The sequence below is a fragment of the Narcine bancroftii genome, chromosome 1 (assembly GCF_036971445.1).
Source record: "Narcine bancroftii isolate sNarBan1 chromosome 1, sNarBan1.hap1, whole genome shotgun sequence".
Classification (NCBI taxonomy): domain Eukaryota; kingdom Metazoa; phylum Chordata; class Chondrichthyes; order Torpediniformes; family Narcinidae; genus Narcine; species Narcine bancroftii.
The window spans coordinates 98,602,487-98,612,537 of record NC_091469.1 but is presented as its reverse complement, the minus strand read 5'-3'; the positions used below and the strand labels follow the sequence as shown (position 1 = coordinate 98,612,537).

Below are 10,051 nucleotides of genomic sequence, written 5' to 3'. Positions count from 1 at the left end.
GAAGCAGAACGGCAATGCCAGGCCTGCCTCAGCGTTCAGGCCTCCAGGCAAACAAGGAGCAGGCAGCAGGAAACTGAAGAACAAGGCCAAGTCCACCTCAGTGCTGATGCTGCCAGGCATTCCATGAGCAGACAAGAGCTTGGTGAGGAAGCACAAGCAAGACTCGACGGCAAAGCGAACAAAAGCCACCAGCCGAAGGGCAGCACCATTTTCTGTTACAAAGAATGAATATCAACGTTGTGTTTGGAAAAAAATCTATTTATGCAGAATTAGCATTAAGTTTTTAGGGTATTTTGTGTCCTGCTCATTATACATGTTAGTTTAAGGCGATAATATGGTCGGCATGGCCAGTTGCTGCCCGACCTGTTGAGTTTTCAACACCATCTGCTTTTATTTCAGATTTCCAGCATTTGCGTTTCAAACCGACAAGATGCTGATGGGTTCAATTCCTGGATGTTTTGTGTGAAATTAAAGTGAATATCTTGCTGAACACAATTACCTGTCGCCGATGGACGACCACCACGCGGCCCCGGACCCGCCTATCGTCGAGGGGAGTGGGGCGTTCTCGCTGATTGAGCACCGCGGCCGCCAATCACCAGGCGAGACAGCATCACCGGAAGTAAACGCGGGGATGTTGGCGCCAAGAAAGGGGAAAGAGAAGCGCGTCCTCATGATGCGAAGGGAAGGGTGAGCGACGCGCTCGGCGGGTGGCCGCGGAGAAAGTGTGTGTGTGTGTGTGCGCGCGAGCGCGCGCGGGGGGGGGGGGGGAATGCACGCCCCGCGGGTGGTGCGTGGTGGAGGGGCCACGCGCGGAAACTCACCAGCCGCCAGTGCGCATGCGCAGGTCCCGGGCATTGAATGGCGGCAGGGTTTGCAGATGTTGGATTGTTTTGCAACATCTCGCAGTTAATGTTGAATCATCGCAGCTTGGTGAGAAAACATAAGGGTAGTTAAAAGTTTTGAAATGAACCTTGTGTTGAACGACTAATTGATGTGAAATGTTGGAAGAATGAGGCGTTGGTTGGAGACGGGAAACCTTTGGGACTATATCCAGCTTCAGATGTCTGGTTATCATTGCCGACTGTCCATTTTCTCTCATCTGGAGAAGTAGGCGCGTTCCTTTAACTTTTCGGGGGAGCTGCTGTCTTTATACAATGTAGTTTAATCTGCCGGGTGAAGCATGGTCCAGTACAGTGGGGACACGATGGACTTCTGCTCACTCATTTTTGTTCCCTTTCCCATGTGCCCCTCTAGATCACTGATTTTCTTCCATCTACTCACAACTTTTCACTCACTGGATCCCTTACCTTACTTCTATCTAAATAGAACAGATGTTCCTTCGTCCTCGCCTTTTAGAGCATAGAACACTACATACAGCACAGTATAGGCCATTCAGCCCTTAATGTTGTGTAGACCCATGTACTTTATAAAAAAAGAACTAAACCCTCCCTACTCTGTCGCCCTCTATTTTACTTCCATCCATGTGCATGTCTAAGAGTCTTTTAAATGCCCCTAATGTTTCAGCCTCCATCCACCACCATCACTGGCAAGGCATTCCAGATACCTACTGTCACATTTGTGGCCCGAAATGTGAAGTTAATAAAACATCGAACACAAGTTTTATCCGGTAAACTTCTCAGTGTCTTTATTCTCCAGTTTCCTTTGTTCTCCTGCTTGTGCTCCTATCTCCCTCTCATACCACGTGACTTCCGGTACATCTCATACATATTCATTATCATGACATCCCTCCTTTAATCAGAAATAAACTTTACCTTCACTTACCAATATCCCTCGGAAACCTACAAACATCGTAACTAATGGTAATACTATAACTCAACTACATAAAATTTACTTCCTACAGCACTCATACATGCACTTTATGATATAAGATTAAATGCTGTCCCAAAGTTCTTATTAAACTATGGCACAAAGTCTTCGTATCGTTTGGGCACTTTCCGGTTTCGTTTCGGCCTGCCTGCGATATTGTCGTCGCTTCTTGGTTGTTCACTCTCGGCGTCGGAAATACTGCTCGCCACGGCTTCGGGTGTTTCTGGCGTTCTAGTCACTTCATCAGGAGTGCTGGTAACTGCCTCTGGAACATCATCAGGTCTCTCAGTTTCAGCATCTCGCATTGGCATTTCAACCTCTTCGCTCGATGTATCTCTCGACTGGTACCTTTTTACACCTGATACATTTCTCTTATACAGGACTCCAGTCGGAGACTTGACTGTCACCATACTGCCACTTCTGGATACGACAGTATAGGGTTGATGGTAATAAGGTGTGTCTAGCTTACCACCAGTTTCATGCCTCACTAGAACATTATCTCCTGGCATGATGTCTGAGTACTTGGCTCCACGTTTTGAATCTGTGTACAGCTTTGCTGCACCTTTCTTTTCAGCATCGTGGTCCCTCATCTCCTGGTCGTCTCGGATTTCCTTTATTTCTGGCATTTTTGTGCGGATTTTTCTCCCAAAAAATGCTTCTGCAGGACTTTTTCCAGTGGTTGCATGAGGCGTTGCTTGATAGACAGCCACATAAGATAGCAATGCTTCTTGACAATTTTGTCCTTCTGCGTGTGCAATCCTCAATCGTTTGTCAATGGACTGATTTTGTCTCTCTACTTCTCCGTTGGCTTGCGGCCATTTCGGAGTTACTTTATGATGGTGGATACCTGTGGTCCTCATGTATTCCGCAAATGTCTCTGAAATGAATTGTGGACCATTGTCAGAGTATAATGTAACAGGTAATCCATATCTTGCGAATATCTCTGCTAATGCTTGTATTGTTTTTTCAGTGGTTGTGGACTTCAACACCACGTACTCATAGTATCTGCTGTAGTAATCTATCACTACCATAATTGATTCACCCGTCGGTAAAGGTCCAAGAAAATCAACAGCTACGTCGATCCATGGTCCTGTCGGGAGTTGCGTACTCCGGATCGGTTCTGGCGGATTACTCCTACTTGTGATTTGACATCCGTGACAAGTTTTAACAAATTTCTCTGCGTCCTTATCACAACCTGGCCACCATACCTTGGTCCTGAGGTTTTGCTTGGTACCAACATTGCCTAGGTGTCCTTCATGCGCTAAGGATACGATCTTCAGTCTCAATCTTTGCGGTATCACCAATCTGCAACCTCTTAATACACACTGTCCGATGCAACAATTTTCGTCTCTAATGGGAATGTAAGCCTTGTGAATACACATGTCCCATTGTCCACTCTGTATGCATTCTCTTACTTCCATGAGTTCTGGATCACGTTCGGATTCTCTCTCGACTTCCTTCGTAGTCACAGCTTTCGGTGTCGACTGAATAGCTACAAAGCGTACAAAGCTCTCTGTTTCTGTTCCCAATTCTGACTTGGATTGTGGACCACCATCCTTCACCAATCTGGACAGCGGATCTGCAATGTTTGCTTTCCCTGCAATATGGATTACTTTATATTTGTAGGGTTGTAGTCTGAGTACCCATCTCTCTATTCTGGCACATGGTTTGGATCTAGGTGCATAGATCACCTCTAATGGCTTATGATCTGTGATGAGTTCAAATTCAATGGCGTATAAATATGCATGGAACCTCTCACAGGCCCATACAAGTCCGAGTGCTTCTTTCTCTGTCTGAGAGTATCTTCTTTCCACATCTGATAACGATCTGCTGGCATAGGCAATGATTCTTGGTCCTCCATCATGCATCTGGACCAACACGGCTCCTAAACCAACTGGGCTGGCATCCGCTATGACTTTGGTTGATGCCGCCGGATCGTAATATCCAAGAGTTTTTGCATCTGTCAGGCTTTGCTTCAGCGCTGTGAATGCTTTCTTCTGCTCACATCCAAAATGAAATGGTACACCTTTCCTGGTTAGTTTCCTTAGTGGTTCTGCCACTGTAGCGAAATTAGGAATGAACTTTGCACAAAAATTGACCAATCGTAGGAAACTCCTCACCTCTGTTGCGTTCTGAGGTGCATGTGCCTCTTCAATAGCTTTCACCTTGGCCTCTGCAGGGTTTAGTCCTTCCCGTGTAAGTCTGTGTCCCATGAAGTCCATTTCTGACACACCGAACTGGCACTTGTTTCCATTCACGGTAAGGCCTGCCTCCTGTAACCTAGATAGTACACGCCTCAACCGTTTGTCATGCTCTTCCTTCGTTGGTGCATGGACTATGATGTCGTCAGAAATGTTGGCAACTCCAGGAATGCCTTGAATCACTCGATGGATTTCATACTGGTAGATCTCCGAAGCTGCATTAATTCCAAATGATAGTCTCTTGTAACGATACAATCCACAGTGAGTCACAAATGTTGTTATATCTCGGGAACCTGGATCCAGCTCTAATTGATGATAGCCCCATTTCAGATCAATTTTTGAGAATACCTTGCTGGTAGTTAGTTCTTGAAGTATTTCCTCCACTGTTGGTATAGGGTGTCGTTCTCTAATTATAGATTCATTGGCCATTCTCATGTCAACACATAGTCTTATGTCACCCTTTGGTTTGGGCACAATCACTATAGGACTGACCCATTGTGTCGAATGTTCCACCGGTTCAATAATGTCTTGTTCGATCAATTCTTTAATTTTGGCTTCGACCTTTCAGCTTTCCTACTCCTTGGAAGACTGCGGGGAATTCTTGCTTCATATCCTCGTATGACTGAATTGAATTGACACAAGCTCCAATATAAAGTATTGCTAGGTCTTGCGCTGTGCTTCTACTCAGCAATGGTTCTCCCCTCTCTTCTATGACCATAAACTCTGCTTCAGTGTACTTATCTCCAGCTTCAACATTTGCAGTAAAACATCCAATGGTCTGCAATGGCTTGGTTGCTGTGTATGGATACAGTTTCTTGGAACACTTCTTTGAGGTACAGATGATCTTTTTCCTTTTCAACTTCTCCCATAAATGTCGATCAATCACATTACTGTCACTGCCTGAGTCTACAATGACCTGCACTGTCACTCCACCAATGATCACTGGGACCTTCTCATGACGTACATCATTCAATGTAAATTGGTAACAACTCTGTTCCTCCTGGGTATCATCATCGTCACCGTCTATCTGGCGAATGGTATCTTTCTTTCCAGGATACTTTCCTTTCCCCCAGACTTTGCCTTTGGAAGTTGTACTCTTCCTCTTCTGGTCTGCATTGGACTTGCTTTTGCACTTCTTTGCAAAGTGGTCCTTATCTCCACACTTTCTGCAAACTTTGCCTTTGGCCGGGCAATATGGGTCTTTTCCAAAGTGACCTCGGTTTCCACATAGATAACACTCCACGTCATGTGTCGATGTATATCTTGGCTGGTTATGGCGATGTGAGAGCCTCTTAATTTGCTGGCTTGAGTTGTCTTTCAGGGTCATGGTATGAAATTGCCCTTCAACAGCCTCTAATGCAGCAGCAATGGTTAAAGCATCGGTGAGTTCCAACTCACTCCCTCTTTCCAGTAGACGTCTTCTGAGTTTATCTGATCTGCAGTGCTGTATGACCTGATCCAATAATTGGTTGTCCAAATCAGCTGGCATGTAATTGCATCCAACAGCTAGCTGGCGTAGTCTCGTCACGTACTGAGCAATTGTCTGGCCATCTTCTTGTCTCGTTCTCCGAAACAAATGGCGTTGAAATGTAGCATTCGGTGTCACTACATAGTGTGCATTTAATGCATCTACCGCTTTCCGGTACTCATCCTTTCTTCCAGTATTCAAAAGTGTCTTAAAAGTTTCCCGAACTGCGGGTCCAGCAGTGAAAAGAAGTAACGCCCTTCTCTGCGCTTTTTGTTCAACTGTACCGGTATCTAGAAATAGGCCACGACTGTCGGCGTAGGATTCAAATTCTTCCAGCCATGCCTTCCACTTCACACTTACAGTGCTTGCATCACCCATTGGGTCAAAATGAGCAATTCCACTATGTGTTAGAAAGTCACCGTCTGCCCCAGCCATGAGGAAATATTTCAGCCCCAAAAGTACTGAGACAAAGAGAAAATTCTTATCACCTTGAAGTTGTCTGTAATCCTCTGTAATCTTCTTTAGTCTTTAATTTTCTTCAAGCTTCTTTCATCCTCGTCGCCAATGTCATATTTGTGGCCCGAAATGTGAAGTTAATAAAACATCGAACACAAGTTTTATCCGGTAAACTTCTCAGTGTCTTTATTCTCCAGTTTCCTTTGTTCTCCTGCTTGTGCTCCTATCTCCGTCTCATACCATGTGACTTCCGGTACATCTCATACATATTCATTATCATGACACCTACAACTCTCTGCATTAATAGAAAAAGTTACCTCTGATGTCTCCCCTAAACTTCACTTTATTTATACACATGTCCCCTGGTGTTTGCTATTCCTGCCCTGGGAAACAGGTGCTGGCTGTCCACCCTTTCTATCCCTCTCGTAATCTTGTAGACCTCTATCAAGTCTCCTCTCATCCTTCTACGCTTCAAAGAGAAAAGTTCCAGCTCTGCTAACCTTGCCTCTTAAGACTTGTTTCCCAATCCAGGCAGCATCCTGGCAAATCATCTCTGCACTCTCTCTATAGGTTCCACATCCTTCCTATAATGAGGTTAGTTTACCCAACTAACCCCCACATCATTCCTTTGTCATCTCTTTCACCTTTCTCCTCATGGTTTTCATTATCACTTTTTTCAGATTCCTGCATTGGTAGCCTTTGTGCTTGCAATTATTACCCTCCCCCATCTCTCCCTGCACGCTTCCTACCTCGTGCTCCACCTGCCTGATTCTGATCTTCATCCTTCTCACCTTGGCCCATCAACCAGCCTCTGGACCTTTCTACTATTTAGCTTTCTTCTCCTTAGTCCTGATGCAGGATCTTGACCTGAAACACCGATTATTCTTTCTACCTCAATTCCTTCCTCCCTCTCAACCACCTCACAGTTGCAGCTTGACTTGCATTGTCCTTCAGCAGATTATTGCTCATGGTCCTGTTTAGGACATATCTTCCAAGGGTCACGAGGCTGCCCCTCCTCTCTCCTGGATGGTTTCTATCTGTTACTTGGTCTCTTTATTCATTTGGAGGACATGATCCAGGCAGTATTTAATATCCAGTCCTAATTATTTGTAAATTGAGCGGATTAGTAGCTATGGGTCTGGGATTGCACTTGGGCCAGACTGGGTAGAAACCCAATGTCCAGATAGATTGAACCATAGGATGCAGCAGATGAGAGAACCAATGTGTCATCTCTGACTAACAACAGAGGTCCTGACTTTGGCTTCCTTCAAAGAAAATACCTAGCATTGTTTTAGAGCATGAACAATAGTCTTAACTGCAAATGGGAGATATTCAATGATCTAAAGCGGTGGTTCTCAACCTTTTTCTTTCCACTCACAAACCACTTTAAGTAATCCCTATGCCTTTGGTGCTCTGTGATTAGTAAGGAATTGCTTAAGGTGGTATGTGAGTGGGAAGGGAAGGCTGAGAATCACAGTTCTAGACCCAATTGTTACTGAAATATTTTGCTTGAGAAAAGTTTTCATTGGTCCATTTCCTTTGGAGTTATGAAACCGTGCACATAACGAATCAATTAGGTATGATTAAAACAGTGGTTTTCAACCTTTTTCTTTCTACCCAGATATTACCTTAAGCAATCCCTAACTAATCACAGAGCACCTATAGCATTGGGGATACTTAAAATGGTATGTGAGTGGAAAGAAAAAGGTTGAGAACCACTGATCAAAAGTGATATGCTGAATGTCAGTCCCCAATTATGGCAAACCTGCCCATGAAGAGAAGTTGTGTCTCCGTTTGGCATCTCCGTTTGACAAACTGGATATCTAAATCTGAGTCTTATGTCATGTGTAACAAGAAAATTCAAGAATCCAGTCAATTAATTGTGACAATCTGGTGGTTTCATGGCCACAATTATGATAGCAATGTATCTAAGATCAGTGGTTTTCAAACTGCCCCTCTAAATTCGCATTCTACCTTAAGCAATCCCTATGCCATAGGTACTCTGTGATTAGTAAGGGATTGCTTAATGTGGTATGTGAGTGGAAATAAAATGTTTGAAAGCCACTATTTTAATCATATGTAATTGACTCATTATGTACACGGTTTCATAACTCCAAAGGAAATGGACCAATGACAATTTTTCTCAAGCAAAATATTTCAGTAACAATGGGTCTAGAGCAGTGGTTCTCAATCTTCCCTTCCCGCACATATACCTTAAGCAATCCCTTACCAATCTCAGAGCACATGTTGCATAGCGATTATTTAAAGTGAAATGTGAGTTTAGGGGTGCAATTTGAAAACCATTGTCTTAGATTAATACCTGAATTGAAATGTACTGCACCCTCCACATGCTACACTCTACACATACAAACACATATTGGCAGGCAGAAGGTGTTTACATTTTTGTCTCTGAACAGTTAGTCCTTGCCTGTAAATTACTAGTCCAATAATGTGTCACATTGCTCCCCAAGTGATTCAAAAAAAGTAGCAATATCTATGGTAGGATTTAGCAGAGAAATGTGCCATTGCTGGGTGTTTAAACTTGTTCTTACTTCCATTCCAGATAACATATGCATCACGTTGAGCTTTTTTTGTCCAATCCTCCTTTTTTGATAACTACCAAATCCAGGTAACACTCTCTTGTTGGAATCCATGTACCTTTAGTTCATTTCAGTGGAGATTTTTGTCTGTGCTCTCATGATGTGCCCACAGTGTTCAATGGTGGGTACTTTAGTTCATCTTCTCTGCTGAACCTGGCACAACTGATGAGAATGGGGATGAAATCTGGTGAGATTCTTGAATGTATAAATTGGTGACAAGAATTGTTTAATTGGAAAATTGAGTTGATGGGTGAGGTGGCAGAATTCTTGAGAATAGCCAGTGTTGTTGTTTTCTATTTAGAAACTGATACAATAGTTTGAAGCATTTAGATACGCATGTGAACAGTTAGGAATATGGTCTATGGTGGTCTGCAGGGCCAGTACCTGTGCTGTACTGTTCCGTGTAACAGGAATCTTTTTGAAGCTAATGGCACTTCTTTCTACATCTTTGTGAATGACATTTTAAATTCTCGCTTTCCTGAAGTCACCACATTGAGGCAATAAGGAAGAAGGCAAACTACATTTTAAGGAATTTGATGAGATTTGGCATGTCATCAGATACTTATCAAACTTCCAGAGGTGCACTATGGGCAGTATACTGACTGGCTGCATCACAGCCTGGTTTTGTAATTCAAGGGCCTAGGAATGTAGAAGGTAGCAAACATAGCCAGGTCATCACAGGCTCTGACATCCCATCCATTGCAGACAATTATGTGAGTCACTGCCTCAAGAAAGTAGCCAACATTATAAAAGACGTCCGTCACCTTGGCCACATCCTCATTACACTGCTATCTTTGGGCAGAAGGTACAGAAGCCTGAAATCTAGCACCTTGAGGTTCAAGAGCAGTTTCTTTCCCAGCAGCTGTTGGACTTCTGAATCTCCCAATATTACACTAATCACAGACTGCTCCAACACCACAAAAAAGATATCATGTCGAAGAAGATTTGATATGTCATGATATGAAGTGCATTCTGCCTGGTTGCCTACTGTCTGGTATGGAGGAGCCAAAGCACAGGACAGTAAAAAACTCTAGAGGGTTGTTAAATTGACCTGCGACATCATGAGAACCAGTCTTTACTCCATCGAGGACATTTACACGAGGCGCTGTCTTAAGAAAGCAGTGTCTCTCCCCAAGGACACTCAGCACCCAGGCACACCGCCACAAAAGGTACAGAAGCCTGAAGAAGAGCACCCTGCAGCACAAGGACAGCTTCTTCTCCTCTCCCATCAGATCTCTGAATGGACAATGAACCACAGACACTACCTCATGTTATCCTATTTTCTTGCACTATTTATTGATTTTTGCTATGTAATTTATTGCAATATTTGCTCTCTGCATCCCTAACATCGAAGTACTCGAGATGGCAGAGGCCGACAGCATCGAGTCCACGCTGCTGAAGATCCAGCTGCGCTGGGTGGGTCACGTCTCCAGAATGGAGGACCATCGCCTTCCCAAGATCGTGTTATATGGCGAGCTCTCCACTGGCCACCGTGACAG

At 44.0% G+C, this 10,051-nt stretch overlaps 1 protein-coding gene across 7 annotated transcripts in view; it reads left to right on the top strand.

The window, feature by feature from the left end:
- The first annotated feature begins 539 nt into the window (after nucleotides 1-539).
- The window catches only part of dph7 (diphthamide biosynthesis 7), a 69,608-nt gene continuing 60,096 nt past the window's right edge, over nucleotides 540-10,051 (top strand). The window contains exons 1-2 of one of the 7 annotated variants that reach the window (XM_069933257.1): nucleotides 540-687; nucleotides 8,516-8,581. The gene's annotated coding sequence lies outside the window, so the exon portion shown is untranslated. Of the gene's footprint in view, nucleotides 688-827; nucleotides 931-1,011; nucleotides 1,108-8,515; nucleotides 8,582-10,051 lie in introns of those variants that run through there. The other 6 variants (XM_069933247.1, XM_069933207.1, XM_069933215.1 and 3 more) reach the window with 6 other exon arrangements.